This window comes from Ornithodoros turicata, unplaced genomic scaffold, assembly GCF_037126465.1.
Source record: "Ornithodoros turicata isolate Travis unplaced genomic scaffold, ASM3712646v1 Chromosome44, whole genome shotgun sequence".
NCBI classification, from domain to species: domain Eukaryota; kingdom Metazoa; phylum Arthropoda; class Arachnida; order Ixodida; family Argasidae; genus Ornithodoros; species Ornithodoros turicata.
Window position 1 is genome coordinate 601061 of NW_026999374.1, and position 23415 is coordinate 624475.

Here is a 23415-nt window from a genome sequence, read left to right on the forward strand (position 1 = left end):
TCAAAATTAAGCTTTCACTTGCACTTTATAAATAGGCGAACAAAAGAAAACTGGTGCTATTTTTCTGTTCCTTGAGTAAGAAACAGGTGCCACATAATTAGCAGCACCTGTTTCTTACACAAGTAGCGTAAAGTTATTATCCGGCTTCCTGTCATCGCTGTGTTTGCGTAGCGCTCGTGAAAGCTTAATTTTGAACACCCTGTATCAGTGATGGGCAGTACTTGAAGTACCAAGTACTCAAGTACCAAGTACTCAAGTAGTACTTTAAGTACATTTCTGTGTACTTGTACTTTACTTTAAGTACATTTTAAATTGTGTACTTTGTACTGTACTTAAAGTACTTTTTTCCGAGTACGTTTCCATCAATTACTCAAGTACCCAGACTTGGACTCCAGACAAAAAATCACAAAAGAGTACCAAAAATGCACCCCACTAAAAGCGCTAAAATGACAACAAGAAGACGAAAATAGGGCTATCTCTGAGGTTTCGTCTTCTTGCCGTCATTTTAGCGCTTCTAGTGGGATGCAGTACCAAGATTCCCAGTATGACATTTTACCAAAAGGGATTTTCGGGCTTTTAAAGAGCATATTTGTTGAAGCAAATCTATTGTTGAGAGGCTTGAAATGTTGAAAAAGTATCAACGCTTCTATGACTATGTAACACGAATGGAATGCAAAGACACGCACACATTATGACACTGCAACCGGCAGCACAATGACTTGGTCAATTGTCATTTCAGTTCTCCCAATGCAAGGTTCTATGCTTTTTTTTTGTATTGTTTCCTTCATTGGCAATTAATAATGAATTTATATCACAATGTGTGATTGCATTACACGATGAACACTCTGAAAGACACACATGCTTTCATTTTTACATTTTACGTTTTCGTAATTGGCCACATGGATTACATTGTTGCATATCACAGTCGTATAAAAATGAAGGCTTACATCGTGTTTCGTCCTTTTTAATTTTCTTTATATTCTTTTTTTAAACATGTTGTATTCCAAAAAGCAGCAAGAAATGCCCAGAAATGTATAATCTCTGTTGGCTTGTACTTTTTTCCCTGAAATTATCTAGCCTCTTATACCCGAAGATTAGTACCGGAACACCACACTCAGTCAGGGTATAATACGTACTATTTTGCATAATCACAGCACAGCTGACTGATTACCTCTCTACATGTGACTGCAAATTGAACATCTGATTAAGTTCATATACACGGGTTGGCACTTAACCTAGGACTTTATGGTTTCAGAGCATTTGTCAAGAATGCTCGCTAAAGTTTTGCCAAGACAGATACTAAACCGTGAAATGCAAAGTGATACAAATTAAATTGGCGATGTACTTGATGAGTACTTGAAGTACTTTGCCTAGTACTTTGTACTTTACTTGAAGTACATTTGGAATTGGGTACTTTGTACTGTACTTGAAGTACTAATGACACCAGGTACTTGGTACTTTACTTTAAGTATAATTTTGAGGTACTTTGCCCATCACTGATGCCGTCTTTCTCGATCATGGACAGAAATTCTCACTCTTCTCGATCTGGCCGACAAACACCCAAAGAAACAGTCAGACGGACGGCAAGAAGCAAGCGAAACCACTGCGATATTTCAAGAGCGTTCTAACCTCTCGAACGAAGGAGGCCCTATAGTTCACTCTGCGTCCAACAGATTGCGCCAGTTTCTTCGCAAGTGGAGGACTACCAATATAGACAGAACTAGATAAACACCGACAACACAAATAGGGTGAAACAACAAATTTAGGGGGTTTCGGTGAAATTTAGGGGGTTTCGGCCGCCGCGCGGCGCTCTCTGATGTGTTACTCTAGTGACGTAAGCAGAAGAGCGACGAAGATGAGGGGGGCGGCGTGCAGGTCAAGCGGAGTCAACAAGTCACAGTGTGCAGACAAACCTTTGGTGTGTAGCATTACATACCAAACAAAACAAAATAAACAAAAACACAGAACAAACAAAATACAGAAACCGACACTGAAGATTTTTGTTTAAGTTTAATTTGTACAAGCTTCCTCAGGTCTGAGGAAGCCACCTGAGGAAGCGTGGACCTCCACGCGAAAGCTTGTACCAATTCAACTTAAACAAAAATCTTCAGTGTCGGTTTGTTTATGTGATCTACAGGACTTGACTCCCTTCTTCGTATACTCTTCTGTATGTAGCATTGTTAGGTAACATCAGAGCACCATTCTATTATTATTATTATCGTCCTCCAACTCAGACGAAAGTTTCCTCTGGGGTCATCAGAGTTCGCCGGGTGGCGCTCGCGCTGCCTGCAATCCAAAGCCGTATAATTAAAAAGGGAATCTCGCCATTCATCATGCGTGTACCTGAAGCTCCACCCACTTTTTCAGGTTTCTGGAACAGGAGTTCTCAACCTGTGGTAAACTTTCAACTGGGGGAAACTTGAGGATGTCGGGCGAGGGGCGCCACCATTTAACTTTCATATCTGATTAGCCGTTTCATGCACTCCGAATAACACGTGGTATGTGCAGAAAATGTAGCCTCACGTTTATCCAAATAGCGCGTTCCCTGCTTAGTGTTCCTGTGGCGCTCGGAGACACACTCAACGGATAATCAACAAAAATCGTTATATTTAAACTGGAGGGGACAAAACGCTCCGCAACGCCGAGCGTTACTCTCCGCTCCTTTTGAACGGAACATACGCGGTGTGGGCTGTGTCGCTTTACCGTTAGGGGTGCCACCTGTGCAGAAACCGAAACAAAATTTGACACATCTAGCGGTAGCTGGACGGAACTGTGACCTGCCACCATGTTGCCTTCTCTGTGGGCAATTCGGGATGCACGGAAAATAAAGTTTGCGTTGGTAGCTTTTCATCCTGCGGTGTTTCGTTAACTCAGATTTTTTTTTCCATTTTCGTCCGGCACGTCTTTGTGCGCCACCGGAACTTCGTACGGTAAGCAGGGAATGGGATACATTCTGAAATGTAAGCCTACTTTTTCTGCGCTGCATTATTTTACTCTGCTGATATCTATATCACAAGATCACTGGAACCAACGACAATTGAGAATGTACGTAGCGACACCCAGTGCGTGATGTGTCAACTCCTTAAAGTGCATTAGATCCAATGCTCCCTGGCAGGCATACGGGCACATGTTCAGTGGTCGTTGTCAATTATCATTTAAGACTGTCCGTATGACGAGAGTACTAGGTGTTCGGACTGTCATCATCAGCGACTTCCTACTGTCTCAATGCAGCCTCAGGGGCTGGCCGCTGCTGAAACTATACTGAAAATCACACAAAATAGTATGTTTGTGAAGAAGTGTTGAAATCCTACAGTGAAGAGCCTTATCAACAGTTCGAGAAAATGCTGGCAATACTTGTTCTAATGCAGTATATGGGTGAGTAAAAGTGCTTGTCGAAGAAAGGTTACATATGTATGAAAAAAAAAAAATCCTCAACGAAATCTCAGACAATGTAAACCGACCTGGCTTGGCACGTGCAGATAGTATGCGAGGTGGACCGAAAGAGACTCCAAAGCCTCTTGCCCGCGCTTTCTTCTGTGCCGTCTTTTAGCGCTTTCTTAAAGGGTCTATGAAATTTCTAGAACTCCTATATATATATTTTTTTTTTTGTTCTGGAAACTCTCTTCGTGTCGAGAAACTAATATGTCTTGCGAGGCAAATCGCTCCACTCTATATGAGAAACGCGCGTTCATACACGCGCTCCCCATTCTCCAGAGGATGGAGCAACTATGCGGGCTCTGCTGCTGGCCCCCGCTACGTCAGCGGTGTTGTGCAATGCCAGGCAATGGTCACCATAACTATCGCCAGCTGTGAGCGCGATGGCGCCTGCCAGTCGCACCCACAACGCCACAAGGTGTCTGGTCGTGCCTGAAGGCCGAAGCATTACGTTTCTCTTCGTTGCAGGCCTTCGGAGAACCCGCAATGATGAACAGCTTTCTATGTGTATATCGTTTCCTACACTTGCGCTGGCAGATATGATATGTGAGCCGTACTTTGTGGTCCAATGTAATCGTCTTCCGCTCGGCGGCCCTCCACAACACGGAACGCAAGCACCCTCCTCCGTGGCTATGACGTATTTGCTGACGAGATAAATGGGCCTCCTGCGATTCGCCGCAACGTTGTATTGCCGTCACCAATGGAAAGTGTCTGGTGGTTGCCAGGCGTTGCATTTATAGTTATATGTTGGCTGTCTGACAAGAAAGCGAAAGAAAGTGCGTTGTGAAGAGCGGGTGTGACATCGCGCGTTGAAGCGTGAGAAATGCCTTACTCAGTACGTCGTTACATCCAACATTTTCCCGAAGACGATACGCATTGTTCGAAGCCGTCAACGTATCTGGCAATTACGCGCCGTACAAGTAATGCGCATGAGCGACACTCGGATCGGTCGTTTTGTTCGACTTGCAAGCTTGTCCACGACTTTATATGTTGATGCTGGAGAGGTTAACGAAAAACTGCCAGCAGAGAACATCGAGCCCGAGGCGGTGATGGGCGATGACCCTCGTCTCATTTCAGGAAGCCACGTTGCCCGCCTACTGGAGCACCTCAGCAACCACTAATTTGAGTACGGCCACGGTGTAAACCCGGGCACCTCCTCCCAGACGTTCGGCAAACGAGCCTTGGGTATGAAGGGAAAAATACGACTGAGCGCTCGTCTGATGACCCGGGTCGTCCTCTTTCGCTTGGTAGTGCCACCTTGTCCGCGACTTTATATGTTGACGCTGGAGAGGTTAACGAAAAACTGCCAGCAGAGAACATCGAGCCCGAGGCGGTGATGGGGGATGACCCTCGTCTCATTTCAGGAAGCCACGTTGCCCGCCTACTGGAGCACCTCAGAAACCACTAATTTGAGTACGGCCACGGCGTAAACCCGGGCACCTCCTCCCAGACGTTCGGCAAACGAGCCTTGGGTATGAAGCGAAAAATACGACTGAGCGCTCGTCTGATGACCCGGGTCGTCCTCTTTCGCTTGGTAGTGCCACCTTGTCCGCGACTTTATATGTTGACGCTGGAGAGGTTAACGAAAAACTGCCAGCAGAGAACGTCGAGCCCGAGGCGGTGATGGGGGATGACCCTCGTCTCATTTCAGGAAGCCACGTTGCCCGCCTACTGGAGCACCTCAGAAACCACTAATTTGAGTACGGCCACGGCGTAAACCCGGGCACCTCCTCCCAGACGTTCGGCAAACGAGCCTTGGGTATGAAGCGAAAAATACGACTGAGCGCTCGTCGGATGACCCGGGTCGTCCTCTTTCGCTTGGTAGTGCCACCTTGTCCGCGACTTTATATGTTGACGCTGGAGAGGTTAACGAAAAACTGCCAGCAGAGAACGTCGAGCCCGAGGCGGTGATGGGGGATGACCCTCGTCTCATTTCAGGAAGCCACGTTGCCCGCCTACTGGAGCACCTCAGAAACCACTAATTTGAGTACGGCCACGGCGTAAACCCGGGCACCTCCTCCAAGACGTTCGGCAAACGAGCCTTGGGTATGAAGCGAAAAATACGACTGAGCGCTCGTCTGATGACCCGGGTCGTCCTCTTTCGCTTGGTAGTGCCACCTTGTCCGCGACTTTATATGTTGACGCTGGAGAGGTTAACGAAAAACTGCCAGCAGAGAACATCGAGCCCGAGGCGGTGATGGGGGATGACCCTCGTCTCATTTCAGGAAGCCACGTTGCCCGCCTACTGGAGCACCTCAGAAACCACTAATTTGAGTACGGCCACGGTGTAAACCCGGGCACCTCCTCCCAGACGTTCGGCAAACGAGCCTTGGGTATGAAGGGAAAAATACGACTGAGCGCTCGTCGGATGACCCGGGTCGTCCTCTTTCGCTTGGTAGTGCCACCTTGTCCGCGACTTTATATGTTGACGCTGGAGAGGTTAACGAAAAACTGCCAGCAGAGAACGTCGAGCCCGAGGCGGTGATGGGGGATGACCCTCGTCTCATTTCAGGAAGCCACGTTGCCCGCCTACTGGAGCACCTCAGAAACCACTAATTTGAGTACGGCCACGGCGTAAACCCGGGCACCTCCTCCCAGACGTTCGGCAAACGAGCCTTGGGTATGAAGCGAAAAATACGACTGAGCGCTCGTCTGATGACCCGGGTCGTCCTCTTTCGCTTGGTAGTGCCACCTTGTCCGCGACTTTATATGTTGACGCTGGAGAGGTTAACGAAAAACTGCCAGCAGAGAACATCGAGCCCGAGGCGGTGATGGGGGATGACCCTCGTCTCATTTCAGGAAGCCACGTTGCCCGCCTACTGGAGCACCTCAGCAACCACTAATTTGAGTACGGCCACGGTGTAAACCCGGGCACCTCCTCCCAGACGTTCGGCAAACGAGCCTTGGGTATGAAGGGAAAAATACGACTGAGCGCTCGTCTGATGACCCGGGTCGTCCTCTTTCGCTTGGTAGTGCCACCTTGTCCGCGACTTTATATGTTGACGCTGGAGAGGTTAACGAAAAACTGCCAGCAGAGAACATCGAGCCCGAGGCGGTGATGGGGGATGACCCTCGTCTCATTTCAGGAAGCCGCGTTGCCCGCCTACTGGAGCACTTCAGAAACCACTAATTTGAGTACGGCCACGGCGTAAACCGCGGGCGCCTCCTCCCAGACGTTCGGCAAACGAGCCTTGGGTATGAAGCGAAAAATACGACCGAGCGCTCGTCTGATGACCCGGGTCGTCCTCTTTCGCTTGGTAGTGCCACCTTGTCCGCGACTTTATATGTTGACGCTGGAGAGGTTAACGAAAAACTGCCAGCAGAGAACATCGAGCCCGAGGCGGTGATGGGGGATGACCCTCGTCTCATTTCAGGAAGCCACGTTGCCCGCCTACTGGAGCACCTCAGAAACCACTAATTTGAGTACGGCCACGGCGTAAACCCGGGCACCTCCTCCCAGACGTTCGGCAAACGAGCCTTGGGTATGAAGCGAAAAATACGACTGAGCGCTCGTCGGATGACCCGGGTCGTCCTCTTTCGCTTGGTAGTGCCACCTTGTCCGCGACTTTATATGTTGACGCTGGAGAGGTTAACGAAAAACTGCCAGCAGAGAACATCGAGCCCGAGGCGGTGATGGGGGAGGACCCTCGTCTCATTTCAGGAAGCCGCGTTGCCCGCCTACTGGAGCACTTCAGAAACCACTAATTTGAGTACGGCCACGGCGTAAACCGCGGGCGCCTCCTCCCAGACGTTCAGCAAACGAGCCTTGGGTATGAAGCGAAAAATACGACCGAGCGCTCGTCTGATGACCCGGGTCGTCCTCTTTCGCTTGGTAGTGCCACCTTGTCCGCGACTTTATATGTTGACGCTGGAGAGGTTAACGAAAAACTGCCAGCAGAGAACATCGAGCCCGAGGCGGTGATGGGGGATGACCCTCGTCTCATTTCAGGCCGCCGCGTTGCCCGCCTACTGGAGCACCTCAGAAACCACTAATTTGAGTACGGCCACGGCGTAAACCGCGGGCGCCTCCTCCCAGACGTTCGGCAAACGAGCCTTGGGTATGAAGCGAAAAATACGACTGAACGCTCGTCTGATGACTCGGGTCGTCCTCTTTCGCTTGGTAGTGCCACCTTGTCCGCGACTTTATATGTTGACGCTGGAGAGGTTAACAAAAAACTGCCAGCAGAGAACATCGAGCCCGAGGCGGTGGTGGGGGATGACCCTCGTCTCATTTCAGGCAGCCGCGTTGCCCGCCTACTGGAGCACCTCAGAAACCACTAATTTGAGTACGGCCACGGCGTAAACCGCGGGCGCCTCCTCCCAGACGTTCGGCAAACGAGCCTTGGGTATGAAGCGAAAAATACGACTGAACGCTCGTCTGATGACTCGGGTCGTCCTCTTTCGCTTGGTAGTGCCACCTTGTCCGCGACTTTATATGTTGACGCTGGAGAGGTTAACGAAAAACTGCCAGCAGAGAACATCGAGCCCGAGGCGGTGATGGGGGAGGACCCTCGTCTCATTTCAGGAAGCCGCGTTGCCCGCCTACTGGAGCACTTCAGAAACCACTAATTTGAGTACGGCCACGGCGTAAACCGCGGGCGCCTCCTCCCAGACGTTCAGCAAACGAGCCTTGGGTATGAAGCGAAAAATACGACCGAGCGCTCGTCTGATGACCCGGGTCGTCCTCTTTCGCTTGGTAGTGCCACCTTGTCCGCGACTTTATATGTTGACGCTGGAGAGGTTAACGAAAAACTGCCAGCAGAGAACATCGAGCCCGAGGCGGTGATGGGGGATGACCCTCGTCTCATTTCAGGCCGCCGCGTTGCCCGCCTACTGGAGCACCTCAGAAACCACTAATTTGAGTACGGCCACGGCGTAAACCGCGGGCGCCTCCTCCCAGACGTTCGGCAAACGAGCCTTGGGTATGAAGCGAAAAATACGACTGAACGCTCGTCTGATGACTCGGGTCGTCCTCTTTCGCTTGGTAGTGCCACCTTGTCCGCGACTTTATATGTTGACGCTGGAGAGGTTAACAAAAAACTGCCAGCAGAGAACATCGAGCCCGAGGCGGTGATGGGGGATGACCCTCGTCTCATTTCAGGCAGCCGCGTTGCCCGCCTACTGGAGCACCTCAGAAACCACTAATTTGAGTACGGCCACGGCGTAAACCGCGGGCGCCTCCTCCCAGACGTTCGGCAAACGAGCCTTGGGTATGAAGCGAAAAATACGACTGAACGCTCGTCTGATGACTCGGGTCGTCCTCTTTCGCTTGGTAGTGCCACCTTGTCCGCGACTTTATATGTTGACGCTGGAGAGGTTAACGAAAAACTGCCAGCAGAGAACATCGAGCCCGAGGCGGTGATGGGGGATGACCCTCGTCTCATTTCAGGCAGCCGCGTTGCCCGCCTACTGGAGCACCTCAGAAACCACTAATTTGAGTACGGCCACGGCGTAAACCGCGGGCGCCTCCTCCCAGACGTTCGGCAAATGAGCCTTGGGTATGAAGCGAAAAATACGACTGAACGCTCGTCTGATGACTCGGGTCGTCCTCTTTCGCTTGGTAGTGCCACCTTGTCCGCGACTTTATATGTTGACGCTGGAGAGGTTAACGAAAAACTGCCAGCAGAGAACATCGAGCCCGAGGCGGTGATGGGGGATGACCCTCGTCTCATTTCAGGCAGCCGCGTTGCCCGCCTACTGGAGCACTTCAAAAACCACTAATTTGAATACGGCCACGGCGTAAACCCGGGCACCTCCTCCCTGACGTTCGGCAAACGAGCCTTGGGTATGAAGCGAAAAATACGACCGAGCGCTCGTCTGATGACCCGGGTCGTCCTCTTTCGCTTGGTAGTGCCACCTTTTCCACGACTTTATATGTTGACGCTGGAGAGGTTAACGAAAAACTGCCAGCAGAGAACATCGAGCCCGAGGCGGTGATGGGGGATGACCCTCGTCTCATTTCAGGCAGCCGCGTTGCCCGCCTACTGGAGCACTTGAAAAACCACTAATTTGAGTACGGCCACGGCGTAAACCCGGGCACCTCCTCCCAGACGTTCGGCAAACGAGCCTTGGGTATGAAGCGAAAAATACGACCGAGCGCTCGTCTGATGACCCGGGTCGTCCTCTTTCGCTTGGTAGTGCCACCTTTTCCACGACTTTATATGTTGACGCTGGAGAGGTTAACGAAAAACTGCCAGCAGAGAACATCGAGCCCGAGGCGGTGATGGGGGATGACCCTCGTCTCATTTCAGGCAGCCGCGTTGCCCGCCTACTGGAGCACTTCAAAAACCACTAATTTGAGTACGGCCACGGCGTAAACCCGGGCACCTCCTCCCAGACGTTCGGCAAACGAGCCTTGGGTATGAAGCGGAAAATACGACCGAGCGCTCGTCTGATGACCCGGGTCGTCCTCTTTCGCTTGGTAGTGCCACCTTGTCCGCGACCTTATATGTTGACGCTGGAGAGGTTAACGCAAAACTGCCAGCAGAGAACATCGAGCCCAAGGCGGTGATGGGGGATGACCCTCGTCTCATTTCAGGCAGCCGCGTTGCCCGCCTACTGGAGCACTTCAAAAACCACTAATTTGAGTACGGCCACGGCGTAAACCCGGGCACCTCCTCCCAGACGTTCGGCAAACGAGCCTTGGGTATGAAGCGAAAAATACGACCGAGCGCTCGTCTGATGACCCGGGTCGTCCTCTTTCGCTTGGTAGTGCCACCTTGTCCGCGACCTTATATGTTGACGCTGGAGAGGTTAACGCAAAACTGCCAGCAGAGAACATCGAGCCCAAGGCGGTGACGGGGGATGACCCTCGTCTCATTTCAGGCAGCCGCGTTGCCCGCCTACTGGAGCACTTCAAAAACCACTAATTTGAGTACGGCCACGGCGTAAACCCGGGCACCTCCTCCCAGACGTTCGGCAAACGAGCCTTGGGTATGAAGCGAAAAATACGACCGAGCGCTCGTCTGATGACCCGGTCGTCCTCTTTCGCTTGGTAGTGCCACCTTGTCCGCGACTTTATATGTTGACGCTGGAGAGGTTAACGAAAAACTGCCAGCAGAGAACATCGAGCCCGAGGCGGTGATGGGGGATGACCCTCGTCTCATTTCAGGCAGCCGCGTTGCCCGCTTACTGGAGCACTTCAAAAACCACTAATTTGAGTACGGCCACGGCGTAAACCCGGGCACCTCCTCCCAGACGTTCGGCAAACGAGCCTTGGGTATGAAGCGAAAAATACGACCGAGCGCTCGTCTGATGACCTGGGTCGTCCTCTTTCGCTTGGTAGTGCCACCTTGTCCGCGACTTTATATGTTGACGCTGGAGAGGTTAACGAAAAACTGCCAGCAGAGAACATCGAGCCCGAGGCGGTGATGGGGGATGACCCTCGTCCCATTTCAGGCAGCCGCGTTGCCCGCCTACTGGAGCACTTCAAAAACCACTAATTTGAGTACGGCCACGGCGTAAACCCGGGCACCTCCTCCCAGACGTTCGGCAAACGAGCCTTGGGTATGAAGCGAAAAATACGACCGAGCGCTCGTCTGATGACCCGGGTCGTCCTCTTTCGCTTGGTAGTGCCACCTTGTCCGCGACTTTATATGTTGACGCTGGAGAGGTTAACGAAAAACTGCCAGCAGAGAACATCGAGCCCGAGGCGGTGATGGGGGATGACCCTCGTCTCATTTCAGGCAGCCGCGTTGCCCGCCTACTGGAGCACTTCAAAAACCACTAATTTGAGTACGGCCACGGCGTAAACCCGGGCACCTCCTCCCAGACGTTCGGCAAACGAGCCTTGGGTATGAAGCGAAAAATACGACCGAGCGCTCGTCTGATGACCCGGGTCGTCCTCTTTCGCTTGGTAGTGCCACCTTTTCCACGACTTTATATGTTGACGCTGGAGAGGTTAACGAAAAACTGCCAGCAGAGAACATCGAGCCCGAGGCGGTGATGGGGGATGACCCTCGTCTCATTTCAGGCAGCCGCGTTGCCCGCCTACTGGAGCACTTCAAAAACCACTAATTTGAGTACGGCCACGGCGTAAACCCGGGCACCTCCTCCCAGACGTTCGGCAAACGAGCCTTGGGTATGAAGCGAAAAATACGACCGAGCGCTCGTCTGATGACCCGGGTCGTCCTCTTTCGCTTGGTAGTGCCACCTTGTCCGCGACCTTATATGTTGACGCTGGAGAGGTAAACGCAAAACTGCCAGCAGAGAACATCGAGCCCAAGGCGGTGATGGGGGATGACCCTCGTCTCATTTCAGGCAGCCGCGTTGCCCGCCTACTGGAGCACTTCAAAAACCACTAATTTGAGTACGGCCACGGCGTAAACCCGGGCACCTCCTCCCAGACGTTCGGCAAACGAGCCTTGGGTATGAAGCGAAAAATACGACCGAGCGCTCGTCTGATGACCCGGGTCGTCCTCTTTCGCTTGGTAGTGCCACCTTGTCCGCGACTTTATATGTTGACGCTGGAGAGGTTAACGAAAAACTGCCAGCAGAGAACATCGAGCCCGAGGCGGTGATGGGGGATGACCCTCGTCTCATTTCAGGCAGCCGCGTTGCCCGCCTACTGGAGCACTTCAAAAACCACTAATTTGAGTACGGCCACGGCGTAAACCCGGGCACCTCCTCCCAGACGTTCGGCAAACGAGCCTTGGGTATGAAGCGAAAAATACGACCGAGCGCTCGTCTGATGACCCGGGTCGTCCTCTTTCGCTTGGTAGTGCCACCTTGTCCGCGACTTTATATGTTGACGCTGGAGAGGTTAACGAAAAACTGCCAGCAGAGAACATCGAGCCCGAGGCGGTGATGGGGGATGACCCTCGTCTCATTTCAGGCAGCCGCGTTGCCCGCCTACTGGAGCACTTCAAAAACCACTAATTTGAGTACGGCCACGGCGTAAACCCGGGCACCTCCTCCCAGACGTTCGGCAAACGAGCCTTGGGTATGAAGCGAAAAATACGACCGAGCGCTCGTCTGATGACCTGGGTCGTCCTCTTTCGCTTGGTAGTGCCACCTTGTCCGCGACTTTATATGTTGACGCTGGAGAGGTTAACGAAAAACTGCCAGCAGAGAACATCGAGCCCGAGGCGGTGATGGGGGATGACCCTCGTCTCATTTCAGGCAGCCGCGTTGCCCGCCTACTGGAGCACTTCAGAAACCAGGAATTTTAGTACAGCCACGGCATAAACCGCGGGCGCCTCCTCCCAGACGTTCGGCAAAACGGGCCTTGAGTAAGATGCAATAAATACGACAGAGCACTCGTCTGATGGCTCGGGCCGTCCTGTTTCACTTGGTAGTGCCAGCTTTTCCTCGAATTGACATCCACCTGAGTGAAAGAGCAGGACACGACACGAACACGGAGGCATTACTGTGGAAAGAAGTGGAGCATCACTGTGAAATGAAAGAAACCACCTGCGCTGTATAAATCACAAGAACCACAGCCTTAGTTATAGTTGATTCACCTCTTTCCCCCATTGTCTTTGTTCCACTGCGTGAAATTGTGCCTGACTTCACGTGTTTTGCTGGCATCCGCTACTACATCTACTACTCGTACATCTCCCTTGAACGCTTTCGTATTGCATGCTTCTGGCTTATGCCTGTGCTCGCGTTTCAGTTTTCTCGGATGCCTCAGCACTGCGCATCTTGAGGTCAGTGAAGTACGTTGGCCGCGTCGCGAATATTGTTGGAAATTGTGTCAGAGCGTTGTCTGCGAGCACCAGTTAGCATGCAACGCAAAATCAACCCTGAAGTACAGTAATAATAAACCTCTACCCGATAAACGTCATCATGACTTTGGTAGACAGACTGAAACCGAAACAGATCGGAAAGAAAGAGCTTTGTTCCACGAATGGGCACATGTTCGCTGCCTCTTATGGAAAGAAAAGTAGGACCGAAGGTAGCTTCCCTTTCAGAGACCATCGTAATCCCCTCAAGACCGAAGCTTTAGTGCGCGACCTTGTTCGCCACTATCTTTGAAAGTAGTTCAACTCTATCAAATTGGTGCCAGTGTCGAACATTATGACGTCATTTGTTTACAAACAAGGAGAGGTCTATTATTGAACCAAAGTTTTGCACAGAGAATCCGCAAGTATTGCACTTTTTACTTTTCCAATTACTGGAAACTTGCTTATTTTTAAATAGTGCATAATCTTACTCAATGCAACACTTGTCGTAGATTTTGTTTATAAAACTCGGGTTGTAGAAAAATAATAACTGAAAAGATAGAGAGCAGACACAGAGGAATAATTTATTTGAAAATCAACGACGCCATCTCGAAGAAATCACCCCGATGCACGAGGGTTGCAGGGACAGACCTGTGGCAAAAGAGTTGCAAGGCATCACACAAGATGGCTCCACCGATGTCGATACGCACGAAAGAGAGAGACAGAGCAACAAAATACTGGAGGGGAATAAACATGGCAACAAGAAAGACACTGTTGAACAAGTATGAGATCATGTACAAAATATTACTCATTGGGAGGGAAAAGCACGAGCGCGAAGCTAGCCATCGGGGCGCTTAGGCCTAACTACAGTGTTTGGGCTCATTCTGGTGTGCTTGGAACACAGAAAAAGTACTAGGTGCGGGTAAAAATTCAAGAAGACACTGCAAATCAACTCTAAACATGGGGCAGTGCATACACTGGTCATGTTCGCATAAAACGAACTCACAGCTAGGCAAAAATGTGCCAAGACCGGACACGTCGGGGAAAAGGTTTAACCACTACGTTAAATGACTCATCCTTTGCCCTGCAGCCATGGAGCGTCCGCTCGCGTCGACAGCCAGACCAGGCTCCCACAGCTTCCCATAGAGCCCATAGTTTGATATAATTCAGGCAACGCTGGGCATGCAACCAATGAAAAAGCACGGTGATGCATACCATTCGGCAAATCAGGAGTCAGTTTGGCTCCCCTTTCGGCCGGTCCTGACTACCATCGACTTCTCATCGTTTTCATGTCTATTCGCTCGTTATTCCGCATTTCAAAACAACTAAGACAAGTTTTGAACAAATCACATACGTTTAGTGCACAGTATTAACTGAGAAGTCTCTCAGAGTCCAAAGCTCCTTGCGTTCGTTGACAGACTGCAATCAATCCGTGAAGTGGGCGGAGCTAATAGTGACCAATCAGATGGCCTAGAACTGGATTTTGGCTTAGAATTGAATTAAAATAGGCTTCTCTTGGATTCGAGAGAACTCTTGGCTGTAGGACCTCTCCGTCTACTACTAAGCTCTCTGTGCCGTTCCTTGATTGGCCTTGTCCGTGCCAAAGGACGCTCACCGATTCGCCTTGCCCAAGTGACGTCTACAGAAAGGGTATTCAGGAATGCTCTCAGTATCCGTCATCTGTTGTTGCCATTTCATTACATTAAATTGTAGAGAAGGAGCTCCATCAATTCCCGTCGGATTTTCGGCGCCATTGTCTGTGATGAACGAGGAATATAATGGCAATACAGTTCGGATATCCACCACGACGGATGCGATGCTCCCCTTAAGTTACTCTCACATGCATTTGTTTACTCACTGTTGGCGCCCACCTTCACACATACCGATTCAGTACAAGCAGTTATCTTATTGGAATTAAATACCTTCTTTCCTTTTACAAGGTGCTTTAAATGCATGTGCAACTGCAATTTAATTAACGTCCCTAGCAGAAGACGGGATGTTTAAGCAAGATGTACCCTGCCACCAAGTTGCTGGCGGCCTGGGTTCGCGGGTTCGAACCCGCGGTCCCAGGATCAGAAGGCCAAGTTATATGTATATCTTGCTCCAAAATTGTTTTTTTATTAAACAAAGTTATCAAGTTATGCTTCAAAATACTTTCAAATGACTTTTCAGTAGAACATAGACGATACGAAGGCAGAAAAAATAGGCGATTTCAAGTTGTCGGTGGTGAGAAAATCAGAAAGTGATATTTATACGGTAGGAATGACTGATTTATTTACACACGGTAAACACGACTTTCGTGCACGAGACTGCGCTTCTTCGGGTTACAAAAATATAAACATGGTTTGGTAGAAATCCAGCGAACCGGAAGGGAACTCCCTTCGTGTTTTCAGTAGAAGAGTTTTTTTTTTCCTGGATTTTTAAACGCTTTTGAAGAGAGGATTCGAAAGTTGCGAGATTTGTAACTCTGTCATTTACCAGGGTGAATGATTTTTATTTATGATTGGCCAATTTTCATCATTGATAATGTCGATTTGGAGCGTACGATATATCATACGTTCCTCCTTCCTCATGGCGAGGTATCAGTCTTTGAAGATCCGCTAGCACACAGCGCACACGAAAAATGTCGTCCGTAGATGGTAGGAGCAGGGTGTCGAACCGCAAAAAATACGGGTTCGGTTCGGGTTCGGGTTCGCGTTGTTTTGATTTCGTTCCGGTTCGGTTCAGGTTCGGCCACACCAAGAATCGAACCGGTTCGCAAACCGGTTCGCAGCCCCGAACCGGTTCGCGAACCGGTTCAATGCTTCCGTTTTATATGTTCCATAAAACTGCTTTCATCAGGAAATGCGTGGCTAATAGCTTACTGCTGTTGTCTGCATTGACGTCTCTAGCGGTGAGGTAGCCCTTTAGCGAGAGAAATGAGGAATGGATGAACACTTATTGCAAATAGAGTCCACGCTGTTGAAGCGGTGTAGTCCTGCTACTTTCTGTTCCCAAAATCCCTTTTTTCACACGCACAGTGCCAGCAAGATACACTTAAAGGAAGCCTAATAAGATGGACAGCGTAATATAGACGACAGTACTAGCCGGCACACTGCCTTCGCAACGTGAATCGATCTGAAACCGTACTGAAGCATGTCGAAAATAAGCCTGCCAGCCTTACTCTGTGCGAGCTCACAGCAGTGTACTAGTTAATCCACAACACAAAGGCAATATGTCACGACACAACTGCACTACCAATAAGCAGAACTACATTTACTTTTCAAGCCACGACCAATCAAGCAGGCACCGTTCTGCGTACACTCCTTCTCCACTTCTCATGTTTCTGACTTGTTTAATTTGTACTGCTCACGTGTAAAGGGAAATCTTGGGCGCTTATTTGATCGCATATTCGTCCTGTACAGCTACATAACTGGCCTACTCCATTCCTGTTTCCTTCGTCCGCGTGGCAGCTCGTCTCTGAAGAGTAGATGCCGCACCGCGTGCGTGGGGCGCTAGCCACGGCGCTCACAAGGACAACTGCGCTTCAACATGTTAAAAAGACGCTCAAAGTATACTTACTATACGTCGTCGTCTCACTGCTAGGTGAAAATTTCTGAAATCCATGATATAGGCGCGTGATGATGATACCAATGTGTCTTCGTTCGGGGATAGAGAGGAACTCTTATGCTGATTCTTTTATGTCCGAACCGTTTTGTTGCGAACCGGTTACCGCTATTATTTTTTACGGTTCTGCTCCGGTTCGGGTTCAACAGTGTCATGAAAATTTCGGTTCGGGTTCGGGTTCGGTTCCGGCAAAAATAACGGTTCGGGTACGGTTTTCGGTTCGGGTTCGGGTTCGGTTCGACACCCTGGGTAGGAGTGCCTCGGGTATTCGAGTACTCAGTACTGTTAAGTCTGTATATTACGCCAGTCCTATGTGGTTTCTTCTCTCCTCGTCTGCTAGCATCCCTCAAACTGCACACTTCATATATGTTGGTGCCCGGTATTGCAGTTTCCACGTGCATTCGGACCAAGCTATGCGTGCAGCTTGTATATCGCCAGCTGTCCAGCGCTGCTTTCTATCCGTTTCGCGCGGAGGAATTTTTAAAGAAAATTCCTCGTTTGCGCCGCGAAGCGACTGTGGCTATGAGCAGCGTACAGACATGGACAGATGGAGAGAGGACAACAGGAAGGAGTGAGAGGTAGAGTGGTTGGTATGCGTCCTTGGGGAAACATCAGACAGCAGAGAAGGTGCGGGGATTGGAACCCGTTTCACCTCACAGTCTCGGCATTGAAAGCGGCCACCCTAATTACTTTGCCACGGCAGCTGGTCCTCACAGTGGAACATCGTTGCGAGCACCTCATTACTTCAGCCCAACACGCAGTAATATATTGTCACGGATGAAAACAGACGAGCGAGACGGCGAATAATCGGCGAACGCTTTATTCTAGCTGCTTAGCTGGCTAACACGAGAGCGGTAGCTCTTAGACAGAACTAAGGTAAAAGAATAATGCTCCGACTGGGAGCTCACAAACTTTTATGCACAGCGGCGAACATTGTAGAAAGCGCGCGTCGGTGGATAGGACGAAATACAGAACCCAGGCAGCACAATGTACTGAAAGTTGAGTACAATAGGGGTGGGCCTTGAACCACCTAGGGGTGGAAGGCCTTGAACAGACTCTTGAAACTAAGGAACATTGATAAGACACGTACCGTCCACCGTCCAGCAATGTGCTGCTTGGGAAGCCTCTCCAATGTCGTCGGCCCGTCCTTGATTGATGCGAGCGAAGGAGCAGATGCTTCCAGGAGGACCGCTTGCAATGCAACGCGACGTGTCGCGAGCCCCAGCCCGTCGTTCGACGCCTCGGTGCCTGTTGTTGTTGTTGCGTGTGTCGCCCCAAAGACGATACGTGGCAATGTTACTATGGTTTCCTAGCAACAGGTTCGGCTCTTGTTCTCTATCCTGGGGACATGGAGCCAAGCGAAGTGCCTCTCGTGCAGGTTACTTACGCCCGCTGGTGCCGAGCCGTGGCGCTGGTGGTCTTATGAAAGCGTCGTCCTGCTAGGGAGTATGACACCCTGACGGGTCCGGCTATAGACAAGACTGTAGTCGAAGTCACTTTAAGTGAACGTTGCATTTATTCAAATCAGCCTGATGGTAAAGAGTGCCTGTCACGACCTTAACGTTCACTGTCTCTATTACGCATTATCGATATGTAGTATGTATAATGCACCGACACGTCGAAATAACTATACGGGCTTCAACATCGCCGATGAATTAGTTACATTTCTGTTCCATTAACTTCAATTCTAACAGTTCCACTTCTGAGTAGGTTCGCAACCTCTGACTCTTAATTGCGTGACAGCGAAAATAGGTGAGGATAGTGAAATAGCGAATTAGAAAATGGTGGAATTTTGTGGCAAATATATCGGAATGCATATGTAATCACATACTGAGGGCACACGATATCGATCCATAGTGTGTAATTCCAAGTGAAGGCTCCGTGCGTTCCTATCGCTTTATCAGTCGTTTTCGTGCCGACGGCGCACAAGAAGAGGCCTTATCTAGCCAAGAGGCCGTCAAATATAGCGTTTGCAACAGGTTCTGAGAATTGATAAGCACCCGCATTGCATTGAACACTTTGGAAGCCGCCGTTTCTTAGTATTATTTCTTGACAACTCCAAAGACAACTGTTGCCCTGTACGGCGAACAGGCCGCAACAACTGGAGAGGAGGATTGCTCGTGATTGGCGGACGAAGTTCTCACGTGATCAACTTAAACCAGACGTCACTAATCCAGTGGCCAAGTTGGAATGGTGAATACGGGCAATTAAGTTTAAGAAGAACAATATGGCTATATTTTCTCCCGAAATTCAACAATCATATAATTTGTTTTTCATTAAAGGTATCACATTCTGATTCGAAACAATTTGCCGTACGTTGTTTTTTCCTGGTTGTTTAAACCTTTTTTTAAAGAAATGATTGGAAAGATTGGAGTTTCGTAAGATTCGGAGAACTTTTTTTGGTAACCGTTTCGAATTCGGGAACCATTTGGATTTATCCCATCTCTAATATGAATGCGTAGTCCTAAATAGTTTATAGTTACCTATTTATCCTTTCTCACCATTAGTTTGCTTTTTGAGTCTTAAGTTTGGCCCAATATTATCATTCACTCTAATTTACTTGTTGTTGTTATTGTCGCCGTTGTTTCACGTCGTTGTGCGAACTTTGAATGTTGGTGTCTTTTATAAAACATTCATCGATAGACCACTCTCGAGTGGAATTGCTCTTCATGGCTTCGTGCGTTCTTATCGCCTTATCAGTTGTTTTCGTGCCGGCGGGACCCAAGAGGAGACCTTATCCAGCGAAGAGGCCATCAAACACGCCGTTTCCAACAGGTTCTGAGAATAGATAAGCACCATCATTGCATCAAAGACTTTGGAAGCCGCCGTGTTATTTTTTCGATTATTTCCTGACAACTCTTTAAGACAACAGCTGCCATTACGGGGAACAGACGGCGACAACTAGACAGGAGGATTGCACAGTTTTACTGGTTTTAACAAGAGAGAGGACAGTAGGACTGGCTAGAATGTCTGTTTAGTTTATTAATATATCTGCATCGTCGAAGACTTTAGAGCAGCGAGGAATGAATTTACGAAACAAATAATGAAACACATCTTACACGCACGCGCATGACATGCGTGCATACAGATATAAATGGATGCATGTAAACAAACTCTAGTTGTACAGGTCCCGACAAAAGTTTACGGAACATTTCGAACGTTCTCCATTGGAGCATTCTACAAAGGAATAACCTTCGTGTGGGTAGCGTTAACTTTACAATTTATAATCTCCTTCGCATTACCGTCTATTTCGGACTCGTGCCTTATGCGAACTTGGTCTCGAGATTTTATCGCCCAAATCGAGCACATCGACTCACTCCAATCTTCCCTGTAACGCCAGAGGAGCTGCAAAGCTGTTTGCCTTCTATAGTCCAGGAAGGGTAGAACAGAGTTGCATAAGGTCTGGGAAGACAACAGGGATTGTACCAAAGAGATTACGTAATGTCTTCAATCCAGAAATTTAAAGAAAAAGGCTTAAAAGAGAATCTCGCCCTCACTGCGGGGGAAAGGGGCAACAATATCCTCTCCTCTTTTAAATTTCACCCGCATTATACAACCTGAGGAAGTGCAGTCTCGTGCACGAAAGTCTTGTTTACCATGTGTAAATAAATAAGTTGTTCCTACCGTTTAATATCACTCTTTGATTTACTCACCACCGGCAACTTGACATCGCCTATTTTTTCTGCCTTCGTATCACCTTCATTTACTGAGATACTCGCTCCAAAGCAACTATATGTGATGACGTCATCTCTGCTCTCTCAAATAAAGCATAGACTATGAATGTGAGTTCACCACTTTCTACACTACTATACTTAAAAGAAATCCAGAGGGAGGTGAGGTCCCTGATGCGTATATCTTTCACTATTATTTATGCTGCGTGGTAGCGTTTCACTGTGTAGTTGCGATTTTTTTTTACTGTTCTCACAGGGTTCGTAAATTATTTTTTATCAACTGTATAGCGTATTTTTAGAAGCGGAATTTTCTTGCGTTTATCTTCCCTGATCCTGCAACTCCTCTGCGACTCATAATGTATTAATCTGTATCGTCACAGTAAATAACGTATGCTGCGTCCGGAAGGTGATTACTTAAAACCCCCAGGGATCACCGCGGAGCGTGCCCTTGCTTCTCCTCGGATTAATATAAAGCGTCACTCTCACTGATGGTCGCTCAGAATTCCCACCTATTTGCGTCGTCTGACTTTTTTTTTCCTTTTTCGGTGGGCGTGTTACGGTTAATTCAAATGTTCCTTATTAATGTTACTATCCCTAAATATCTGCGTAGTTTGCCCAGCATTGCCCGCCCTCTTATCGTCTCACGCGATGTGTAGCATCCGCAGTGGGGAACAATCTCACTTGCCATTCCTTCTCGTGTCTGGTGGTGTCTTTCTGAACAATTGCTGTCGGCTTTTTCTCATAGTTCGTTATATAAAGTGTAAGTTTAATTATGTCCTGGCTAGGAAAGGTCACCTTAGGTGGTCCGCAGGTACAAAAACAACTGATAAGACGATGAGAACCCATGAAGGCATCACGTGAAGTACCTTATCGAACCTTATCTCTTTCTTAGTCACCGTGCAGCGACTGTGAGTAAGTGTTGCTCACATAGGGTATAAGAGTTTGTAATATATAATATTTTTCTCTTCTAGCTTAATAAATGCATATTATTATACACGTTTTTGTGCAGTTTTGTTATGTATAAGATATTACAATTATAACGGTCATTCATTAACATAAACGTAATGTCCACGTGAAGGGTGTGTCTACCAACAAGATGGCTACGGGCGGTTGCTTTTACAGCGGTTCTTATGAGCGGTGGAATTAAAGCTCAAGAATATTACAGACATGGGAGGGGGGCATTTAAAAGATTACGGACAGTTTATGAGATCTCTTACAGTTGATGAGCATGACCTTATAAACGTCTTTTGTTGCCAGAATATTTAGCGCAATTGTTATAATCTTTTGTATATGTGTTTATTTGAATTCCGTGTGAGCGCCGCGAAGCAACAGATCCTATGAGCGGTGTACAGACGTGAACAAATGGAGAGAGGACAGCAGGAAGGAGTTGGGGACAGGTGGGCTAATGTGCGTCCTGGGCCGACTTCAGGGGGTACTGTGGGGGACATTCTTCTGTTAAGTCTTCGTAAAAGACAGGGCAAGCGTCAGACAGCAGAGCCGGTGACAAGATTCGAACCCGTGTCACGTCCCAGTCTCGGCGTAGCAAAGTGATCATCCTAACCACTATGCCACGGGAGCTCGTTTTGGTATAATTCCACTCTTAAAGTAGACATCGGCAGGGAGAAGCAAATACCCGGAAGGTTTTAACGCAGTTCCATTATAATACCCACTCTACAAACAAATTTATGTCGAATACCATCACTTCATCATCATTTCAGGAACATTTCCGTCGTAAATCATACCGAGACCAGGCAAATCTGGCGTCACCATTTCGAACGTTCTTCATTCGAGCATTCTACAAACGAATAACCTTCGTGTGGGTAGCGCTAACATTAAAATTTATAATTTATAATCTGCTTCGCATTACCATCTATTCCGGACTTGTGCCTTATGCGAACATCGTCTCGAAATTTTATCGGCCACATCGAGCAGATTGACTCACTCGAATCTTCCCTATAACACCAGAGGAGCTGCAAATCTGTCTGACTTCTATAGTCCAGGAAGGGTAGAACAGAGGTGCATTGAGTCTGGGAAGACATCAGGGATTGTACCAAAGAGATTACATAATGCCTTCAATCCAGGAATTTAAAGAAAAAGGCTTAAAAGGGAATCTCGCCCTCACTGTGGGGGAAAGTGGCAACAATATCCTCTCCTCTATAAAATTTCACCTGCATTATACCACCTTCATTTACTAAGATACTTCCCCCAAAGCAACCATACGCGATGACGTCATCTCTGCTCTCTCAATCATAGCACAGACTATGAATGTGAGTTCACCACATTCTGTACTACATTTACTTAAAAGATATCGTATACCGAAGCATGCTATGCTATTATACTATACTAGTTTACTACTTAAGCCACCATTCAACATGTACATGCTGCTTGTACGTAGTGATGTAACTCTATCCCTTCTTACTCTAAACCCACATTCCCACACCAGGAGGTGACACTTACTCGCACGACAAACAAAGGCGCGGTGAAAGATAACACCTTATCTGCTTTCCACATAAGCAGGTTTCCCATAAGCGTCCCTCCAGACCCCGCCAGGTTACCGATGGATCAACAACTCTTCAAGTAAACATCACTGGAAGTCCAGAGTAAGGTGAGATCCCCAATGCGCATATCTTTCACTATTATTTATGCTGCGTTGTAGCGTTTGACTGTGTAGTCCTGATTTTTTTACTGTTCTCACTGTGTTTGTAAATTGTTCTTTATCAACTGTATAGCGTAATTTTAGAAGCGGAATTTTCTTGCGTTTATCTTCGTTGATCCTGTAACTCCTCTGCTGCTCATACTGTATTAATCTGTAACGTCACAATAAGTAACTTTCGCTGCATCCGGGAGGTGGTTACTCAAAACCAGGGTGTCGAACCGCAAAAAATACGGGTTCGGTTCGGGTTCGGGTTCGCGTTGTTTTGATTTCGTTCCGGTTCGGTTCAGGTTCGGCCACACCAAGAATCGAACCGGTTCGCAAACCGGTTCGCAGCCCCGAACCGGTTCGCGAACCGGTTCAATGCTTCCGTTTTATATGTTCCATA

At 48.6% G+C, this 23415-nt stretch overlaps 2 protein-coding genes and 1 long non-coding RNA gene across 7 annotated transcripts in view; 2 read left to right on the forward strand and 1 right to left on the reverse strand.

Moving 5' to 3' along the window:
- Positions 1-23415, forward strand: part of LOC135374138 (uncharacterized) — a 181980-nt gene that overhangs the window by 135555 nt on the left and 23010 nt on the right. For 3 of the 4 annotated variants that reach the window (XM_064607147.1, XM_064607150.1, XM_064607148.1), the window contains exon 1: positions 22875-22979. The exons of the other annotated variant lie outside the window; for it this stretch is intronic. The gene's annotated coding sequence lies outside the window, so the exon portion shown is untranslated. Of the gene's footprint in view, positions 1-22874; positions 22980-23415 lie in introns of those variants that run through there. 4 annotated transcript variants of the gene reach the window in all.
- The window catches only part of LOC135374141 (zinc finger protein 845-like), a 257280-nt gene that overhangs the window by 109396 nt on the left and 124469 nt on the right, over positions 1-23415 (forward strand). The gene's annotated exons all lie outside the window — the stretch shown is intronic.
- LOC135374096 (uncharacterized) lies at positions 13668-17915 on the reverse strand. Its single transcript, XR_010416753.1, has 2 exons — positions 17794-17915; positions 13668-13748 (listed from the first exon to the last, which is right to left on the reverse strand). It is a non-coding gene; the product is annotated as an uncharacterized LOC135374096 (long non-coding RNA).